Genomic DNA, 22,312 nt, shown 5'->3' on the forward strand with positions numbered 1-22,312 from the left:
AGACTGGGCTCAGAGAGACAGATTCATATGTCCAAGCTTACATCCCTTGCTCAGTTCAGGGCTGCTCCCTATTTCACACTAAGTGAAAAACACCCCTTTCCATTCCAGGGTAGTGGACTGTGCAGTTGGGAACAGACAGTATGGGCTGGGAACCTTGGGGACAGCTTCATGGAGAGCCAGGTTCAAGAGAGCAGAGAACTCTGGCCTCGTGGTCTGTACCCATGAACTAGGCAGGTGACACAGCTTTGATCTGGACTGGTTTCTGCAGCCGAGAAGGACAGCTTCTCATATGTCCATTCATAAGGTAGTGACACCCTCACAACAGGTGTTGTGTCATTTTATCTACACAGTGTTGACACCATACAGAGATAAAGCAGAGCTTATTCCCTAGAAGTGTACCAGTGGGAAAACTGATGTAGAAGGCAGGACATTTTCCTAAATGAAAGGATCTACTATTTATTGAATGCTACCATGTGCCAGGCAGCAGGCGCACTCGGCACATACCAGGAAACACCTCACTTGTTCCTGGTAACAGTGTGACTGTATGACTGGGAATGCTGGGACGGGGAAATTAAGTGACTGATTCACATTCAAACTGCTAGTTGATGGCAGAGTTTGCCTTTGAGACCCTCTGACTTCTCACTCCTGCTTTGTGCTGCTCACCTGGTCAAACTGGGCCTCCTGAGTCCCAGGCCAGTGACTCCACTAACCTCCCCAATGAAGGGAGTCACAGAAGCAGCAGGTGCAGCAAAGGCTTGTGGTGGATCTCACACCAGCATCTGTGTCTGCCTAATAGGAGCCACGCACCAGGAGTACCTATTTAGGGAACATTTATCCTAGAAACTTCTCTTTTTAGCCCCCTGTCAAAACTCAGAACTGACAGGGATTGCTCAAGACCACCCAAATGTAGGTGGCAAAACTGGAGGCTGAAAGCAGGTCCCCAGACTCTTGGCCAGCCTCATGCCCTGCATGCCTCCACACCGTTGAAGAACCTCCAGGCCATGGTGGCCCTGAAAGGGATCCATGGGTATCACATGGCTTGGGCGGTCATCTCCAGGTTGAGCCACCTCAAGCTGGTCTCAGGCACAGGTGTGCACCAGAGCTTTAAAAAGAATCCTTGATCCTCCTCCATGCCCTTGGAAAGTGGGGTCATGCCACAGTCTGTTACCTTTCAACACCAAGTTTAGGAAGTTCTTCCTAAATGGCAGACCCAGCTTTATCTGCTGTGCTCATGGCGAGATACACTCTGGGAAAAGCAGCTGTGGTATTCTGCTTCAGTGCAGTCCACAGAGTGGAAATGGAACTAGGGTCTGTCCTGTCTTTGTACTGTTGAGTTCTAAAACCATCCTGCAAGGATAATGCTGGAAGAATGTCGTGCCAGCCCCAGGGGTGTCTTTATGACAAGTTCTTGTTCCCTCATAATTCTTCTGACAAATTCTCCTTTTGATCCAGACTTTCCTAGGCATCAATTCATTCCAGAAGTGGTGTGTGTGTGAACACATACATGCTCAAGTGGGGAGAACAGCAGAGGGGAGAAGAGGGGGAAATGGGAACTCTAAATCTGCTCAAATGCGGTTAAAAAAAAAAATACATCCAGAAAGTACTGCCTACTCACCAAAATACTATTTTCTATGTGCTTTCTTTTTTTTTTTTTTTTTCGTATTCTTTCCTGAGTAGTTTCCTGTTCAAACTTGAAAATGGAAATTCCTCCACTTATAAAATGTACAGGCAAGTAATGCTGTAGGTTGGGTTTTCCCGGGAGGACTGACAGCTATCTGCCCTGTGAATATAGAACATGAACTCTCAGTACCAGTGGGTTTTTGTTTATGGGAGGAGGGGAGAGAACAGCAAGAAACTGACAGCCATAGAAATTCTCCATGCCCTTGAAGGTGGGGACATGCCACACTCTGTTTTTGGATCACCGGGAAGGAAATTTAAGAGGTGTTCCTAGGATTTGGTTTCTGTTACCTTTATCTGACCTTTATCTCTGAACTTCCCCCAACTCAGGAATGAGAATGATGGCATTGCATTAAAACAGAAGTGATCCCCCAAATTTAGATGCCTCCGTGCCTAGGAGGAAGGAGTCTTCAGTGTTCTGGGTGCTCTTTCTCTGTATTTGACTTACCTGTTCCCAGGACAAGCTCCCAAGGGTGTCTTCTATTAATTGATCAATTGATTGAGGGTGACAAAGTTGATCTCATAAAAACAACCAACATCTGAAAAGAATAAAAAAAGAAACTTTTATGTTTGTTTAATTGTAGGCATAAAACCCAGTTTCGATTCAACTATAAACTGTCTATGTGACATTGAGTGGCTCACCGAAGCTCCTTGGGGTTTCAGTTTCTTTAGTTGTAAAAATGAAGATTGAGCGGTTCATTGATGTCCAAATTTCTTCTGATTGCTAAAAATCCTTTTCCTCTGTAATGATTTTTTTTAAATGCCACCATATTTCAAGTCATGTGTTTGGTGAGGTCTCCCAAGTGAACATGACCTTGTGCTGTACTGGAGTTGCCTTTGGTCAGTATATGGTCACTTGGAGCCCCAAGTGGCTTTGACTTAAAAGGATGGAATTCTGAATTTGCTATTTTCTTCTGCAAGTGATTGGCCAAATGCCAGGCTCTTCTGTCTCCCTTCTCACACCCCTCCTCAAATGGTTGTGTCTAAAGAGATTCTTCTGATGCACCCTGCTAGACCTGTCCATTAATCTTGTTGCTTTCAAACCTACACATGATGAACATCCATTCTTGAATTCCGACAGTTAGAGATGAGGTATGTTTCACTATTGAGTCACCAAATCAGAGTGAATTTATTTGTCAGTGTGCAGCAACAGAGGGATAAACAGACCAATCCCTCTTAGTGGCCTTTCCTGCTCCCTTCCTCCCTTCCTCCCTGGATGTTTCTTTGTTCATCGCCATCCCCCCTGGCTTCATCATGCTCTGTACCTCGGACACCCTTGGACACAGGCAAAGAATCAGTTTCACGCCACTTTCCCAAAAGCAGCCATAAAGCCATCATGCTGTTTCATGCCCTGCCTTCCCACCATGCCAGCTCCTCCACCCGCCAGGCTTTTCCTCTGATGAGATTTCCTCTCTGAAGGAGTATTTTGATCCTATTCTCTGTTCCCAAACAAATTCCCCTGGTCCTTTAAATCTGGTTTCAATCAACATAATCACAGTCTGTTCAGTGATATCAACTCTACCTTGATTTGGTTGCGGAATTCATGCTAAGTCCTCCACTGTTTTATATATACACGCTTAAGTACACGTATATGTGTATATATGACATATAATATATGTGCATTACATGGCAAAAGATAGAGGCATTTTCCATCACACCTATAATTGCCTTTTATTTCTCTCCAAAGCAATATCTTAATGCAGACCCTTTAAACTGGATTCACTTTGAGAGCCCTAGGGGCTCTTTTTACTTTTGAGATTGCCTACCTAATTCTGAGTCAAAATCTGGTTATAAACTGGGGCAGACTCCTTCTGTGGTCCTGTCAGAAATCTCATCCAAGGAACAGAGGTACATCTCCACATGAGCCACACCTCCCCAGTGCCATATAGTGTCTCCTCTTAAGTATTTATTCCTATCCTTTTATAAGTCCATTCTCTTCTTTGGAAGAAAAGATGAAGCAGCCCAGGGGAAACTCTGATACATGGAGACCATAGGCAACAATATGGATTTGAACTCAGAAGGGGTACTTAGTGGTAGATCTCAGCACACTTATTGCCTGAATTCTACCAGCCTTGTAATTTTGCTGTCCTGGTTGTGCCAGGACATAGGGAAGCACTATTCTGAGTGAGAGAGAAGTTTTCTCCCAACACCAGTCAGCAGAGTCATTAAGCCATCACCCTGTAGAACAGAGAAGTCAATTGAATTGTTGAACTTGTTTTGTAAATCTATTAACAGAAAATTCTGGCAAGTTGTGGGTTTTAACTGCCAGAGCCGGGCACTTATGAAAGATACAAATTTTTGTGAATTCAAAACAACTTTACTTCATGAAAACTGAAGTGTGGAAGAATCAGAGCCCCGTGTGTAAGAGTCATTTGCTCAAACATCCTGCAGCCAGGGGCAGGTGGGAAATGACAGCAAAGAACTTAGATGCAGGGCTCCTTCTGTGGAGGGAGGTGGCAGGTGGCACACATGGAGGACAGCAAACTGCACAGGAACCATCTTTGGGGACCCTGATCACCATGTTGGGATCTGTGGACATTCTCTAGGGTACAGTGATAGTCCTATAGTGCACATCACTTAACTGCCTGCTGTGTATAAACATGGAGGTTTATAGTTGACATGGAACTAACCCTGCCTGACTAATAAGGCAAAATGTAGAAACACCAGCCAAACCTTCCTTGAAGGTCATGAATCTTGTCAAATATGTCTCTCCTTCACATTTCAAAATAATATAAAAGTAATTTCGAACCATGCATTTTCTTAACATTTAATATTTTCCATTTTGAGATAAATTTAGACTCATGACCTCCATCATTTTTCTGGTGAACAATGTCTTTAGTGTGACAAACAAAAAAGAATGAGAGGGACTCCATTTCTCTTTTGTGTGGTTACTCTGCATCTTGAGAGAGGCTTTTGGCACAGAGCTTGTAATGGGAAGGAAGGATAGTCAGGATTCTTCCCCTTCTGTGACATGAGGACAGGAGTTCTCTCTTATCTTCCTGAGAGCAGGAAGCTGGATTAGCTGCCATAAGCTCCGGGCGGGAATGTCTAGTACATCCAAGTTTTCATAGCAGGAAAACACCCCCTCTCCCCGAAGATTAATTCTCGAGTCCTGTGTGGCCGTCTGGATGCCAAGGCAGAAACAGGGACATCTGTGTCCCTGGGGCATTCCTCCCGGAGTCCCAGCTGTAACCTGAGTGAACCATTTGTGTAGTTCCTGTTGCTAAATCTCCCTGCCACCTCATCTTCCCATGGTCACTGGGCAGGGAACTGGGTCCTCCTCTTCATTTCCTGTCCCTGGACGAATGTGCCCTCTGCCTTCTCCCAGGTCTGGAGGACCGGAGATGGCCATAAATGGTATTGAGCACCATCCTTCCTTCCCCTCTGCTTGCTCGCCCATACCTGTCAGTGTAGCTGTAAGATCACCAGGCAGAGTCCTCCCCTCACTGCCACGTCCAGGTGTGTGTGCCACGCATGCCATCCAGCCTTGGCTTCTCTACTTTAAAATACTGATCACAAGATGACTCCAAAGCCCAGACAATTTCTGATAAAGTCTATTATTTTAAAATACAAAATGTATGTGAATATGAGCCACTGATATTCACAGGAGCTAGGCATGCTGTCAACACCTGCTCTGGTTTCCCTGCTTCCCCCACCCTTCCTTTTGGCAGCATGTTTTAATTCATGTTCCTCTATTCCTGGCCTCCTCTCCTCTCCCCTGTTACCAGATCTTGCAATAAACATTTTCAATAGTTTATTTATCCACAGTGTAATTTGTGTTGAGAAATATGGACTCACTGGCTTTTAGGTCTTTCTAGCACCAGAAATTCCTCTGGCTTTTATAGACTGTTTCATGGGCTATTAATGGGGAACAGTTGGCCTTTGGAAACAACAACCCATAAGAGGTAGGGACACCTGGGTTTATGTTTCCCCTCTGCTGTTCACCAGGGAGAGACCTCAGAAACACCACTTTCCCATTGAGCCTCAGTTTCCTCATCTGTCACACAGAAGCACTATGAGTTTAGAAAACTCTAAGGTAATAATATACTGAAATGTATAAAGTAAAGCTAAAGTATGGGATCATGATCATGTCAGTACCCTGTGGTGCCCAAGAGTGATGTTTCAGTCAGATTTTGGGTAGATGGTGGGAAAATCACCAGTACACAGGGCGTGGACTACTGAGGGGAGTTACAGCCCTTACCAGGAGCTATCAGGCAGGTCAGTTTATAATGGCATCTTTCTGTGTCCATGCTTTTAGGATACTCTTCTTTGGCCACAAGGAAAAGGAGTATGGGTGAAGAACAGTGAGAATTTCCATGAAAAGGCTTGGAGGGAGCAGAGGACTTCTGGAGAGTTCTTCACTTGTGTATCTAGAGATAGATTTCTGGATCTTTGAAAAATTCAGGGACAGACTTTCTGTTGGGAAGTCTCTGCTTCCTGGGGAAGAGTAGAGCAAGCTTCAGGCACCCTGGGCATCTTCTGTCTTGGTGGGTGCTGGGAGGGCTGGAAGAGACAGGAGAATCTGATCCCCAGCACAGTACGTAATCCCTGCAAGTCTGATGCAGAGGCACATTATGCACAAGACTAAAAACAGACCAGGGGCCCTGAGGCCTTTGTCTGCATATTGTTAGTTTTCACCAGGTTTCATTTTAATAAATGTGACACCTGGGATCCTGGTCAGGAAAGCATCACCTAGCTAGAAGTATTTTGGCTAATGAGCAGGTTGCCATCTGTACATAATCAGACTCTACAAAAGATCTGGTTCTTAAAAATGTATTAATGGCAATAATTTGAAATTTCTATACATGAATTTACCCTTGTGGGATGGGTAAGAATCCCATACCTCTGTTGAGTGAAGAGAGTCAGGTGTGGTGTAGAGGGAAAGCGTGACCAGGCACTTCATGAGTATTTAGGAATAAAACAAGGATCAGAGGATGGCAGGTTGAATCCTAGCTCTGTCACTTACTAGCTGTTTGTCATTGGACAAATCATGTGACCTTCCCGAGACTCAGTTTTCTTAAATTTAAAACAAAGAAGAAATTTGTCTTTATGGTATTTTTGGGGGATACTATAATGATCAACTCAAAAATATATAGAACAAAGTAAAATGTCAGGAATGACTAGTTATGCCATTTGGGCCACCAAATGCCACCAGCCATCACTTACTCTGTTTTCCTCTTTCTGGATCAGATCTCCTGTCCCTATAGTTGGGACCTCCCCGGAGGTGGGAAGAGGCTGAGTGACAAAGAGATTTCAAAGCTGGCTTGATCACCATTGCCAGTCCCTTTTCTTATTCAGTCCTGTCTTCTCTGCTGGGCTCAGTTCCTGGGAGGGTGCAGTAAGGTAGGAAGCTATGCAGTGGAGAATGTCAGGGTCAGAGACCATGACTATCAAGCAGTAACTTCAAAGCTGGCCTTTATAAATTCTGCTCTAGAGAACCACTGACCACAAATTTCTGTTGATGCATGGATAAATTTCTCCCCAGAGCAGTTAGTTTTTCAGTGATTTTGTGAGGAGGGGGGGAAGTTCTCTAAATTCTTTTTTTGGGAAAAGACTAGAGAAAACCATCTCTGTTTTACTTGCAAGCTATATTTATTTTCTCAAAGGGTCCCAGCAGCAGAACTCCTATATTATTAATTCAAAAACAGTTCCTTTTCCTTGTTAAGTGATCTTCCTAAAAACATCGTCCCCATCCCCAGACCTGAGCCTGTGCCTCAGACTGCTGTCCTCTCATTCTGTCACTGTGAGGAAGTCAATCCTTTCTTCCCATTGACTTGTCCACCCAGCCTTCCCTAGATCCTCATACAGCTCCTGGGGAGTGATTTCTTTTCAATCTACACACGTAATTGTACAGTTCCTATAGTGTGAAACACTATTAGGCACTTAGACTTCAGAGATGGATGAGATGTGGGCGCTGCTCTCAGGAACTTGAAATTCAGTCATCAGGTAGAGCTACACTGAGTTTCCTGACCCGGTAGAAGACCCTCCCAGGGCCTGGCCCTAGCTTGGATTCTGCTTCCCAGTTGTGACTAAGGGGCATTTGGGCCCAATACTGGTCTTCTCAGGTCCCCTTTTGATATAGTTTAGATCTGGAATGCCCCCCCCCACCACCATGTGTTAAAGGCTTGGTCTCCAGGTTGTGCGGTTGGAAGGTGGTAGAACTTTTAAGAGGTATGGTACCCAATGGGAGGTTTTAGCCTATTGGGGGTGCCCTGAAAGAGAATTGTGGAATGTAGGTCTCTTGCTTTCTCTCTTACTTGGCTTCCCAGTTGCCATGATGTTTTAGTCAGCTTTTCCACTGCTAAGACTAAAAGACCTGATAGAGAACAATTTTAGAGGAGGAAAAATTTATTTGGGGGCTCATGGTTTCAGAGGTCTCATTCCTCAGGGCTCGAGGTGAGGCAGAACATCATGGCAGAAGAGTGTGGTGAATGGAAGCAGCCCACATGATGATCAGAAAGCAGAGAGTCTACTCTCCAGATACAAATACATACCCCAAAGGCATGCCCACAATGACCCACCTTCCCAGCCACACCCTATCTGCCTACAGCTACCACTCAGTTAATCCTGTCAGGGGATTAATCCACTGATAGGGTTAAGGCTTTCATAACCCAATCATTTCTCCTCTGAACCTTCTTGCATTGTCTCAAACATGAGCTTTTGAGGGACACTTCACATCCAAACCATAACACATGAGGTGAGAAACTCCTCCACCATGCTCTTCTGCCATGATGCACTGCTTCCGCATAGGCCCAAAAGCAATGGACCAACCAACCATGGACTGAAAACTCCAAAAACAAGGCCTGAATAAACATTTCTTCTTGTTAGTTTGATCATCTCAAGTATTTTGTTACAATAAAGGAAAGCTGAATTGATACATCTTAGGTGTTGGTTCCCACTTGCTTTTATTTGCAGTTCCTCTGTTCTTGTGCCATCTCTTCCATCCCCAGGAATTTCAATATTCCTTATCTTATGCCAGAGTATGGCCAGGAAGTCTTGTTGGCGGAATCATGGTCTAGCAGGGGGAGTGTAAGAGAGAGGAGACTCAGGTTCAGAAGGACTTTTGTACAGTTTCCTTCCTACATTAGTGTAGCCATCTTCTTCTGTGCATGAGAAAGCTGCCTTGCTCCTTGCCTCTCCTTCCCAAAGTGAGGCATCCATGCTGCCCTGAATGGTGAACTGGAGCTGCTAGAACTGAAATTTCTATTTGTCTTTGGCATCTTAGTTCTTCCTTTACCGATGCAGACATGCAGTTTTGTAGGCGAGGTCTCCTGTGTCCATCCCCCATCTCCCAGGACAGCCAGAAACTCCTTTCCCCACCCTTCCCCTTACATACACATCTTCAGCTCAGTCCCTTTCTGATTCACCCCAACCACTTCATCTCTCTTGACTCTGAATAGAGGTGCAGCCATTCCATAACAAGAGCTTTTGGAGTAGAGTGAGCATGAAATTTATTATCCAAAGTGTAGCACCCTTGAGAGTGAGAGGGAGTGCTAATAATGCCAGGACAAAAACATCATGGGTCATGTTCTTTAAGAGCTTCTTTTATCCCTTTGATCTAGCAAATTGGAGTCTAGGAATCTTTTATTGAGTTCTGCTATGAACCCATCATCAGTGTAGTGCTGAGATTATCAAAGTGCATACAAAGAGAGCTCACAGTTAAGCAGGGGAGATAGATAAGCAAAAGGATGGTTTTAAAGAATGCGGTAAGTGCTGAGGGGAAGTCTTTCTCAGGGGGGTAATATGTGAGCAGGGTCAGATGGATAGAGAAGTTAGGGAAGGAGAAGAAAGGGAACTTGAGGCACAGGGGGCATTCAGGGAAATTCTCAGAGGTGAGAGCACACACAGTGTGTTGGAAGAGTTGAAGTCTCTCACTGTGACTGTGTGTATGGTGTGAGAGGACAACTGGCAAGACATGAAGCTGGGGAGAGAGATCTAACCATGAGCCTCATGCCTTGCCAAAGAGGTTTAGCTTCATCTTGAAGGTTACAAAGAAGAAGAGAAATGTCTCCAGCTGGGGAGTAACCTTATTTGACTTAACTTTAGAAAGACCATTCCATTCCAGTGTGCAGAATAAATGATGGAGAAGCTGGGAGATGGCTATGTAAGTCTCAGAAACCCCTAAAAAGTCTGTCGATGTAATCTAGGCAAGAGGAGCAAGGGCTATAGAGGAAAGAGGGATGGATTTTGAGAACTAGGAAGAGGCAGAATCAACTTAACTTAAGGATCAATTTGGTATGGGGGAAAGGGAAGAGAGAGGACTCAAGCATGATCTCTGGTGCTATCCTTTCCAGAGAAAATATGGAGGAGCATGGAGGAGGAGCAGGGTTTGGGGGAAGATGGTGACTTCAGCTTTGGATATCTGCTCTTGAGATGTCTCCAAAGCTTCCAAGTGGAGATGTCCTTGATCTCCAGGCTTGTAGTCAGGCAGAGACTTGTGCCCAGGTGTGGTTGTGGAAGTTATCCACACATGAGCAGGGTGAAGGAGACTGCGTTCATCACCACAGAAGAGAAGGAAACTGAGTGTTGGGAAACCACATGAAACATGTGAGAAGGTTAGTACTGGCAGGGGCAGGAGGATAACTGAGGGGAGGTGTCACAGCAGCTGGAGAAAGAGGTCAGACTGTCCAGAAGTCCAAGACAGAAAGAAATCAGCACCTAACATGAGCTCAGTGGGTCCAGGGCCAGGGGCGGCGTGTGTGTGTGTGTGTGGGGGGGGAGTCGTTCATTAGGGACTTGGTGCTTGTGGTGATGGTGTGAAGGGACCATGCTTCCCGTTCACAAGTAGTCACTGACTGATGGATGTGCACTGTCTTCTGATGCCTGACTGGAATCGAATCATTGTAACTACAGGATTTTTTAAATTTTCTTTTTCCAAGTTTGACAACACTGGAACATCATGTAGTATGGAGGGAAACCCTGTAGAGGGACAGGCTGAAGATACAACTGGGATGGGAGCCCTGATGGCGATGGTGATGAGGAGAAGGCTTCTGAGGAAGTGGGAGGGAACAGGTTCCAGAGCATAAGTGTAGAACCATTGGAGGCGGGGACGGAATGACAAGGACAACTACTACTCAGAGAGATTAGGACTGTATATGTCTAGGGTGACCACACAACCTGGCTGACCTAGGGCAGTCCAGCTGCTGGGCATTTGTTACTCCAATAAAGTTATTAAGTGTCCCCCTTTGACACTGAGCAAGGGCTTGCTGCCCGATGTGCATAGAAGCCAATACAGGTGGATCGAGGTTTTGCAAAAGAGCTTTTATGAAGGCTGACTGATAAGGAGATAGGAGGTATGCTCCAATCTGTATCCCCATCAGTTTGTAGTAAGGGAATTTAGAGGGCCAGTTGGTTGTATTAGGAAGTCTTGGTGGAATAGCCCACACCAGTTACTGGGTTCACACGGACCTTGCAGATGAATCACAGTTCTGGCCTCTGTTATTCTGGTCTGTCAGTGACTGTCAACTGGATCACTTCTAATCTAGATGAGTTAGGGTCTTGTTCTTTAGGTTCTGCTCAAGGAAGACTTTGGTTCAGCTGGACTTTAAGTTCATTTTAGTTTAGGTTCTGGGGTCTCATGCCTGAAAAACATTTTACATAACAGCTGGTAGGAATAGGAAATTTGCAGTTTTATGTCTTGGTTTCACTCATTTTCAAAAGTGTACTGGTTTGGATGATGAAGTATCTGGTCACCTTAGTTTTATACATTTAAATAGGTCTGTGATTGGAAACTTGAAGGAGTTCCTGCCTGAGAGACTGCACTGTGTTTTTCTTTGTTTTGTTTTGTTTTGGCAAGACGTTTCATATTCTGGTATATGAGGCTTGAACAGACAAGAATTCTTTAAGAGGAATAGAAGGAAGACCTGACATAGGAAAAGCAACAATAACAAATTGTTGGTCTGCAGTAAGGACTGATCTGACCCTGAGAACAGAAATTTGTTTGATACCAAACAATATATTCGCTGTACTTTCCCCTCTGCGCTGAGTGTGTGTGGACTTGGAGAAGAGATGTTTGAACTGATCTGAGGATGGGCGTGTGCAGGGCAGATGCAACCAGGGCATAAGGGATTGGCTGAAGTGAGGGACCATGAAAATAACTCGTACACATGGTAAGGTTTGTACAGGAAGAGAGTTATTGCAGCATTGTGTATGAGAGTGAAGAATGGGCAATCATAGATGTCTAACAAGAGGGGGTGTCATCCTGTAACTTACGACACCTTGTTATGACACCTTATTAATAGCCATTAAAATTTTGTTTAGGTAGAATTTTAATATGATGAGTGACTACTTAGATTGCATTATTACATGAAATAAAGTTATAGAATGACATGTATTAAACAATGTCATCTGTGTAATGCGTAGAAAAGCTTAGCATGTGTTTTAAAAAGGCTGGACATGAATATTTCATAAAGATACTTGGAGGAACTGGTAGACTTCTTTATCAATTTTTGTGTTTTTAAAGTGCTTTGTGTTCTTTAATATTCTCACATTACTTTATACTAAGGAAAAATAATCTCTCAGGAGAATGTATTTAAGGAAAAAACACTTTGAATATAGAAAAGATTTATGCAGTCACTGTTTAGTTGATTACTTAGAAAACCATTGTAAGATGTTTTCCCTCTCCTTGTCCCCTAGGATGGAGAACATCAGTGCAGGGTCTGGAGAGCATGGGATTTGGTATCAGACATGCCTGGATTTGAATCTCAGTCCTGATAACGTTGTAGCTATAGTAAGGGCACAGAGAGGCCTCAGGCAAGCTCTCTTGGGCTTGGTTTCCTCATTTAGCAAATAGAATAGTACGCATTCCCAGTCTTTTCTTTACAACTCTGAAACTCTCAGGAAGCTCCGACAACTCAGTAATTTCTAAAGGTCATAGCAAATTCATCAAGCTGCAAAATCTGACCAAGTTGACACTTTTATAAGAGATTGTGGACTATAGGACCTACCTCATAGGGTGATTGTTGAATCAAATCAGATTGTGATTGTAGAATTCTTAACACAGTTCCTGGCAGAGGGTAAGTACTCATGTTAGCTATCATCATTATTGATGTTATAAGTATTCTGGAGCTTTCACCATGGTGATTTCTCTTCCTTATGTTTCTCTCTCTCTTTCTTTCTCTCTCTCTCTCTCTCTCTCTCCTTCCTTCCTTCCTCCCTCCCTTTCTCCCTCCCTTCCTTCCTTCCTTTTTGTGGTGCTGAGGATCAAACCCAGGGCCTCATTCATACTAGGCAAACCCTCTACCACTGGGCCACATCCCCAGCCCCCTTATGTTTCTTATTGGGATGTTTGAGAAGACTAAAGTGTCAAATATTATGGGAATTTAGTATGGCATTGTTTAGGAGAGGGGTGGAAAACTGGGAATTTGCATCAGGAAAGTCTCCTACCTCTTTTCTTCTTCCAAATTTCTAGTCTTCTGAGGAATTAGCCAGAGGGAATAATGCACATCAACAGGGCACCCAGGTAGTTGAAGAGCTAACAGAAGACTATGTCTTACTCCCTAGGTTAAGGCTTTAATCTCAAAGCATATGTGCTCATGATGGAAGTATAATGTATTTACAGTGTAGTTGCTCCACATTTATGGTGTGCTTTGCTTTTATCTAAAATTAGTTCAGTATATAATTCTTCAAAGAACAATTATATACTGCTTTCAGTAGAAATTCACAGTAAGATTTTTTATTTTAAACTCTATAATATCTTTAAAATATAATTCAACTCAAGATTGCGTTCGGCCTTTTTGGAGGCATTAATAGGGCACAGACTGCAGTCCACCTGCATGGCCATAATGATTACTTCTTCTTTTTCTTGGAGGAGTCCAGGCGTCATAAATTCTGTAATCGTGGCATTAGCCAACTACATTATTAACATCACCAAGGGGAATTAAAATGTATCATGTTATAGGATCAAAAGTTCTACATTCTGAATCAATGCCAGTAATAAAAAGGATTTCCAGACCCTTCAATGAAACCACAGGCAGCAGCAATTCCTTCCCCACCAGCCACATGACTCGCTCCAAACTGGGGTGGAGGTCACTAGCTGTTCTCACAGTCCATGGCCCTGTCCCACCTTCTGTGGTGGAATGTGTTGCCTTCACAACGTGAACATAGTATCACAGACCCTCAGGTCTGGAAGAAACTCTCCTGAGGTTTCCTGTAGTTGATTCAGTTAATCTGCTCATTTAGACTGCATGCCTGGAAATTCACAATAGTGGTCTTTGTAATAAACCAAATAGATATCCCTGAAACAGATGGCTCTAACATTTTGCCCATTGGTCCAGTGGCAGAAGAACTAGTCTGTTGGCTGCAAATTTCTGCCTACTAGAAAGGCTCAGCCTTCTTCCACTTTTAATTTATCAGGTCCTTGTTGGCCCCATGAGCTCCATGCCCATTATGGAGTCAGGGCACATTCCCGCACATCCTTGGATTCCAACTTATCCTTCATGTTAATCTATTCATTAGCACCAAATTGCCGGGATCTTTGCCAAACCCATCAGCGTAATTGGGGTTTCAGAAGTCAGACCCCCAATTACATTAACTCGGTTGTCTCATTAGCCCCCATACATCATCCAAACCCATCATCAAACAGTTTTCCTTCATTATTGTTGCCATTTTCTTAATGCAGGTATTGTTGAGTAGGATTGTTTGGAACACCCACTTTTGCTCAACTTTTGTTTGATCTCCAGAATACAGTAAATCTGCAGACTAAACAGAGCCAAGATTGAGGGCCTAGGAGGGAGGGTTAGGTGAAGCTGGGATTCTAAACTTCAGTTAGAATCAGAGAGAAATGGATAGACAATTTGGACTAAAAACAGGCAAAGGACATATTTTTGTGGTTCAGCTTTGGAAAGAAATGATTCACTTTGTATAAACTGGTGTGATTCACTTTGTATAAACTGGTGCTTCATAGATAACTGGGGGAAGACAGAAAATGCAACCTGCATTTTGTAGATATGGGGGCCTTCCTCCTGAGTGCAGCAGCTAGATAAAGGACCCCCAGTTCTTCAGTCATCACAGGCATGTGTTTTGTCCTTGTGGACTTTAGGACTTTGATACTATAGGGAGGTATCTTTTACGAAAAGATAGAGGCTTAGGAATCAGAAAACTGGGGTTCTGGTTGTAGTTTTACCTCTAGCTGTGACAGCTTTTAACCCATCACACACTACTCTATGCCCTGGATTTCTCAGCTTTAAAATAGCAACGCCCTCTCTTTATAGTTCTCGTCACTTCTTCTCTTCCCAAAAGCTACAGACAGTGGGATGTAAGTTCTAAATTATACACAACACAGTACAGGTGTTCAATCTGTCATTCTTCCTTCAAGAGAGAGAATTGATGGTTTTTCCATGTATATCCCAGGTGTGTCTCTGACTGAGACCTGTGTGTCTTCTTGGAAACACTTGATATTCTCAGTCTGGCCCCTGAGGCCGCCAATTTGACCCACTTGCTCTGGCCTTCTTATGTAAGGTTGAGGGGTTGCCTTCTGCCCATTTCAGAGTGCCCTCTACTTGATCCCTGGAGCATTCCTAGGAATCTGAAAACTTTAAGGACCTTTGCTTCTCAAAAGAAAAAAAAAAAAGAAATTAAAAGTGATTGTCAGGCTCCCTTGACTAATTTAAAGTCATCTCCAGCTGTTGCAGCTCCATCCCTCCAAAGCTCCATTCCTCCAAAGGTGCTGAAGCCCACCTTCATCTGATTTTTGGGAAACCACCAAAACTAGTGTGAGACTGTGCTCTGTATTGATCTCAAACTGTCAAGTTCAATCACCAAAAAAAAAAAGAAAAAGAAATGTATGAGAAAGGTGGGAGGGATGGGATGGTGGTGCCTGGGTTAGGGGGTCCGGCTCAGAGAGGCAGAATATTGGTTTGCATCCACAAAGGGAGCGTTGGATGTTGTGTTGGAAAATTCTCTTCAGCCTTTATTTACCATGGTGGGTTGCCCCAGGAGGAGGGGGGTTGCCCGGTGGGAAAGGGAGACAATAGAATGCTGTGTTGCCTTGCTATAAAAGCATGCTCTAAGCAAATAACGTGGCAAGCTCAGTCAGAGCACTGCTCAATTAGCCCCAGTACTTAAAGGAGGGTCTCCCTGCAGCTGTCAGCGGAGGGCGGGTGGGAGCAGAGGCTGGTCCACTCTGGGGCACTGGGAGGCAAACCTGCAGGAATCCTGAATGGGAGCTGACCTGGGAGGGACAGCAGAGGGTCCTCCTACCTGATACCAGTCCTTGTCTCTTGGACAAAGGGCCCCAAAGGGGGTTTGGGGGAAACTCCTTTGGAGAGAGGCAGTGTGGGCAGACCGTGGAGTAAATGATCAGAAAAGTGAGTGCAAACATCTCTTACAGAGAGTGACCGACATATGGAACATGTTATCCAAAAGGGTTACAGGCTGGAGGAGTTCCTAGGGTTTTTCAGGGGGTGGGGTGGGGGAGGGGAAGGCTTCAGAAACTCAAGGAGCTTTCTAAACAAAAGGAATTTGAGAAGGGTTGGAGAAATAATGAGAAATGCAAACTTGACCCAGAGTTTCTTTCTATCTCCCGGGCTTTTCTCCTGCCTGTCCTTACATGTTTCCTGTTCCTAGGACCCAGGAAGGCCACTAGAACCAGATGTTTTGCTCAGAGTAGGCAGCACCCATGACCTGGGGGTAAGAAGGACCCCAGAGCCAGCACACTCCTTTCTGCTCAAGAGGACGATAGCCTGGCTTTCGACCCCTGAGAATAGGCCCACTGCTGGCACTGGAATGAGTTCAAGTGGTTTACTCCGTTCCCTCACTTTGTACAAGAGCAAACTGATGCCTGCTGGGAAGCGGCGGAAAGACTCACCCAAGAACTTGCTATGACCACATGGGATGCTGGGAGGAGACCCCAGTTTCCTGATCCCTTCCACCAGCGGATCTTCTCCCCCTCGTACATGCTTCTGCTAACACCCAACACACCATGCACAACACACCACTCGGACACCCAGATACACAGGCACACGCCCCACACATGCACACATCCTGATGCCATCCACCACACTGCCGCACACACTTAGACATGCACACAAACATGTAGGCACACACTTTCACACTCTCCTTTATTACTTGCAGTCAGACCTGTTAGGGTTACAGAAGCTCAACTGGGTTTCACTTTGACAGGACCAAGGAAGTTCCATGTTCTTTGTGGTTCCAGCTTCAAGTAGTTAATAGTGCACTGGTAATGATCTTAGAGATCCATTTTAGATCCATCATCCAGGAATTTAATCGGACCCTTCTGAACAAATTTTATAAAATGTCTTTATTAACACTAAAAGTCAGCACCTCTAATTCCCAGTAGTTTTTTTTTTTTTTTAGCTAAGGTTGTTTGCCTCTCTTATGCACTATAACAAGCCACCCCAAAACTTAACTTAGGAAAACAACTATTTTATCATTTCTCTTGATTTCATGGGTCAGGAATTTGGGTAGAAGTGGGCTGGGTGATTTTTCTGTGACATGTAGCCATAACAGAGTTAATGTGGTGACATTCATCTGGAAGATAGACTAATCTGGATCATCCAGGTCAGTTTCACTTGCAGCACTACTGCCTCATCAGAGATGGCCAAAAGATTAGACTTGTCTTGGCCTGTCCAGGGAACCCTCTCCAACTCAGTGGCCTCTGAACCCTTAGACCCACATGGTGGCTCAGAGTTCTGAGGACAAGTCCAAGGACACAGAACCTTTATGACCTAGTCTTAGAAATTACATAACACTGATTTTGCTATACCATATTGGTCAAAACAATCATGAGTCAGCCCTGATGCAAAGGGGTGACCTCTTGGGCTTGAAAATGCTGCTAAGGTCCTAACCTTTTCATGGTATAGTGTTGTCACATACATGTGTGCCCTGGCCTCCTAGGGGCTTCCTCAAGGAAGCCCTTTTGGCAAATGTTTCTTCCTTCCATTTGTACTTAAAGGTACTGTTCTGTGTGAGGCTCTGGATAAGCAGGTTAGGACTGGTTCTCTGTAAAATTGGGTTCTAGTTCTAGATCTGCTCTCATTTCTTGTTTCATTTTGGCAAGTCACTTTTCCTCTATACTCTTCTTGTTATACAAGAATCCTAGTAGATTATGATTCCAGTTCCTTATCTCCAAAACTCCAAAGGGACAAAGAGAAACAGAGAGGACCAGAAAATGAGACTGGTAATGGGAATGGTTTGGTCTGGTGAAGAAATGACTCAGGATTGGCACAGAGTAATAGAAGCATGGGGTATTTATTCCAGCCAGAGAGAATCTTTGAAATTCTTCAGTTCAAGGATTCTAAACCTAGGATCAATGAGCTGCTGGGTTGGTCATTAGGAAGTCCATGAACCATAGTGAAATTTTTTGCAAATTTTTTTTTCTTTATGTGTTCTTGAGTATTTTTAGCAGAAAGATCTTTAGTTTCGATCACATTCTAAAATGGATCAACAATCCCAAAACAATGAAGTCCACCAGCATCATGTTATGTGGTTCTTAACCAGGAGTGGTGAGATGTCCCCATCTGTATTTAGAAAATTGCAGTTTTTTTTTCTTTCTTTCTTTCTTTCTTTTTTTTTTTTTCTTTCTTTCTTTTTTTTGGTTGTCACCATGACTGGAGAACATGATGGACTTATAGTAGGTGAGAACCCAAGTTACTCGCATATGGGGCACAACTGAATAATAACCTCTCTTGCCCAAAATACCAGTGACACCCTTGTGAGAGAAATTTGCTCTCAGATTTAAGACCCCCCGATAAGCAATTATTCTCCTCCAGACACAAAGCTTGTCAGTGGCAGAGTTGGTTTAATGAATAAACCAAGCAGGAGATTCGCTAGATGTTCACATTATTCTCGTTGTCCTCATCAACTACAAAGATTGCAGCCTGTGAAACCAGAGTCAGAACTGTCTCACCTTCAACACTCTGGCCAATTTTTGAAAAGAATCCTTGGATTCTTGGTTGTCTTTGCCATCAAATGAGGGAAGAGGAAAGGAAAAATTTTACATTTGAGAAATGAAAACTCAAGTAAAGGAGCCCACTAACCACATGTTGAATAAATAAACTTCTCAGCCACTATGAATCAGTGATGGCAGTCTTGGACTGGGCAGTGTCCTCTTTACATTTCTGAGGACCTGTCCTGAATGTATTTCTCTAGAAAATGAAAGAAGCATTGGTACCAGCAGGGTGTTCACTGCTGAGTATGCTGCAAGGAAGAGACAGGTGCCTTGGATGACAATGAATTGGGAAGTTATATCACATTGACTACAAGTTTTGGGCTGTGGGGTCACACAGACGGGTTTGAATCCTGGCTCTGCTTCTCCATTGATGTGTAAACCTGGGCAAAATTACTTAATCCCTCTGAGCCTCAGTTTCCTCGGCTGCAGAGTGGGGATAATAATTGTATCTGTGAGGATTAGCTGAGATAATCCACGTTAAGTGTTCCGCAATGTCTAGCATATGGTGAGGCTCAGTGAACATTAGCCTTTCTTACAAGGGATCATTAGGACTTGTGTCTGTGATTAGAGGCAGTTTTGGGTTTAGAGTGTTTATGCCAAAATTGCTTTCAGAGGAGCAGCTCTGGGTTGGTTTTTAGTCTTGCCCCACTGCCCAGAAAGTCACTAGACTACTTGAAATTGGAGTCTGTGTTTATTAAGCACCTGCCACATTGTCTTAATTTGGATGAAAGATTGGTTTTCTCTTGTGTGTACATCTCAGCATTACTACATGAGTGGGTGAGAATGGACGTAGAAAATCACCAGATAAACCTCTATTCTGCCTTAGTTTCCAGTCTGTAAAAGTGTTCAGGTGAATAGCATGGTGGCCTATGCCTGTAATCCCAGTGGCTCAGGAGGCTGAGACAGGAGGCTTATGAGTTCAAGGCCAGCCTCAGCAAAAGCAAGGTGCTAGCAACTCAGTGAGACCCTTTCTCTGAATAAAATACAAAGTAAGACTGGGGAGGTGGCTCAGTGCTTGAGTGCCCCTGAGTTCAATCCCCGATACCCCCCAACAAAAAAAAGTGTTCAGGTGAATAATGGTGGCCATGGTGAGTGGACAGAGAGATGCCTAGCAGAGTGAAAGATAGTTGTGGCCCCCACGGTCTTCTGACAGTACGGTCTTCTGACAGCATGGTTTCCTGGACAGAGCATCCAAACCTGTGCTTCAGTGAGCCAGTGCTCATCCTAGTGGAAGGAGGCTGTCTGGGCAGTGAGTGGACCATGTAAAGGGCTATATTTGACACAGGCCTGATCATTGAGCACAAAGGAGGAAGCCACAGGAGGACTGCAGCCAAGTCTTCTTGGGCCAGGCCAGTATGGTTTGTTGATCCCGTCCACGCTGCTGCTGTCATGGTTGATGCAAAGAGAATGCCAGCTGCAGCGGTCTTGGTTTGGAAGAGGCAACCAGAGAGTGGATTGAATGGAAGTCCTGCTTTGGGGGTTCCCTTAGCTTCCAACTCTTGAGACATAGCAGCTTTTTTATTCTGCCATTTTGAAACTCATTCTTGGCTAAGTAGACAAGATAGATACTTCAGCAGCAGCAGCATTTTCATCCTTATTCTAAGTCTTAAAAAATCAATTACTCAGTTGCCTACCTTGTGATAGTATTACTTAAGTTGTCTAGCATTTTTCAGGCAAGGTATATGCTGCTTGACCCAAGAACCCAACACTAGAGGCATACATTTAAAATAAACAGGTGAACTTGGGGTGGTTATTTTCTGGAGCCAGAGTTATTTTTTAATGCCCACTGTATCCAGTAGTTGGTGCATGTGAAGCAAATTTCCCTGGTGTGTTTTCACCCGTAGAGAATGGAAATAACCCAGATGCAGAAAATAACCCCAAATCAGAATGTCTGACAACGTGAAATGATACTATTTGAAAATAGGCTGACTATAACCCATCCATCCTCATACCAGGAGTATCAGACGTGTGTAACTGTGTGTGTGTGTGTGTGTGCGTGTGTGTATACAAGCCCATGCATGCAACCCTGTGTGCACAGTGGTAGATGAATGTGAATGCCCCACACAAATAAAACTAAATTTACTAAATAATACCATTATGGCCAGTAGCTGAATTGACTCAGATTTTCTCTGCAGTCCTTCCTAGTCCACCCCTCTGGCCATGTTAGTGGTATGCAAAGGATCAAGTAAATCCTAGTTTCCTGGGGCTCCTGTCGGCATACCAAGCTCCTTTCAGATCTCTCTGCCAAGATGGGGCTAAGCCCAGGGACTCCTTGGCCTGGGGAGAGAGTGCACTACCTTCCTCCCTGGAGCTGCCGGTGCACATTGTTTTGACATGTGCCATACCTTCCATCGCTCGCTGCCTTGGGGCCAGAGTTGGGTATGCTTTGAACAATGTAAAAATTCCTCTTCCAGCAGCTGTACAGAGTAAACTCAACAGCTTTCCACCTCTATCTCAGTACATTCAGTTGTCTTTAGGAATACAGGCTCCTTCTCTACCATTTAGGGGTCCCTATTTATTGTATGGCTTCCTTTCTAAGAGAGGTGAGTCAACCCTCCGAGGCTCTCTATTTTATTTCATTTCATCCTGGAATGTGCCATCTCAGTTGAACACATGCCCTGCGTCTGCTGGGAAACCGACATACCCTGAACTTTGAGGATCTTGTCCTGTTTCTGGCCCTGTCAATCAGTTTCTGAACCATGAGTTTCAAGAGTTACATTTTAACACTGCCAGGAGAATGAAAGTGGATAGGAATCTACTTCCCTGGCACTGCTCTCCCTTGTTTGATGCAGACCTGCCCGGTGCCCAGGGATCTCAAATGAGTTCTCGCCAAATATAGGCAGAGAGCGCAGCTGATTGCTTTTGGTGTTCTGTAAATTTAGAGCATGCTGGTCTGCATCTTTTGGCAGCAGTCACTGCCCTGCTTTCTGATCATGACTCTGTTCCTTGCCCTCCCTTTGGGTTTGTCTTTTTTGTGCTTCATGAGACAGGAAGTGTCAGGGCACACCCCACCATCACGGTGTGCTAAGAGTGAATGAAATGAAAACACGTAGAACTGGAAGGGAAGAGGGCGCTGTGGAAACCACACAGCTCCATTCATGTGAGTTATTTCTCATTTACTCCTGGTCGCAATTCCAAGTCTCTCCCTCCCTTCATCTTTTACAAGCACTTCCCTCCCTTGTTGGTTTTGGATGCATCTTGCCCCCAGTGAGTTGACCTGCATGTTTCCAGTTTGAATCGAACCATGCTATTTCCAGGTTGCCAACCCCCATGGGTGCTGGAGCCTAATTGGTCTGTTCTCACTGGTGTTTGTAGCACCTTCCCTCTGGGCGTCATCTGTGCATTTTAATTAATCTGCCACTTTTCCCTCTCTCTACTTCCGGATCATTAATAAAGCGATTAACCCAAACCAGACCAACCCCAGATGGAGGCTCCACCAAGATCGATCTCTCTCTCCCAGTTCCCAGCCTTGTCATGGGTCAGAACATCTTCATGTGGCCCCACTGGCTAATTTTGAGGCCTCAGGACCTGTGATCAGAACGAAGCCAATGTGAATTAATTTGGCAATTAAGATTTGGGGAACAACTCAGCTGGTCTTTTATAAGGTCTTAGTTTAATATTTCCACTACATTCCTTTCCTTTTGGTCATTCTGCTTTAAATCTATCGCTTTCCCACCTCTCTCCCTTTGCTCTCCCCGAGCAAGATATTAGGGTTATCCGGCAGGA

The 22,312-nt window shown here is 44.3% G+C and overlaps 1 protein-coding gene across 2 annotated transcripts in view; it reads left to right on the top strand.

Annotated features, from left to right (window-relative positions):
• Positions 1-22,312, top strand: part of Ntf3 (neurotrophin 3) — a 62,608-nt gene that overhangs the window by 33,821 nt on the left and 6,475 nt on the right. The window lies entirely within an intron of this gene.

This window comes from Sciurus carolinensis, chromosome 4, assembly GCF_902686445.1.
Source record: "Sciurus carolinensis chromosome 4, mSciCar1.2, whole genome shotgun sequence".
Classification (NCBI taxonomy): Eukaryota; Metazoa; Chordata; class Mammalia; order Rodentia; family Sciuridae; genus Sciurus; species Sciurus carolinensis.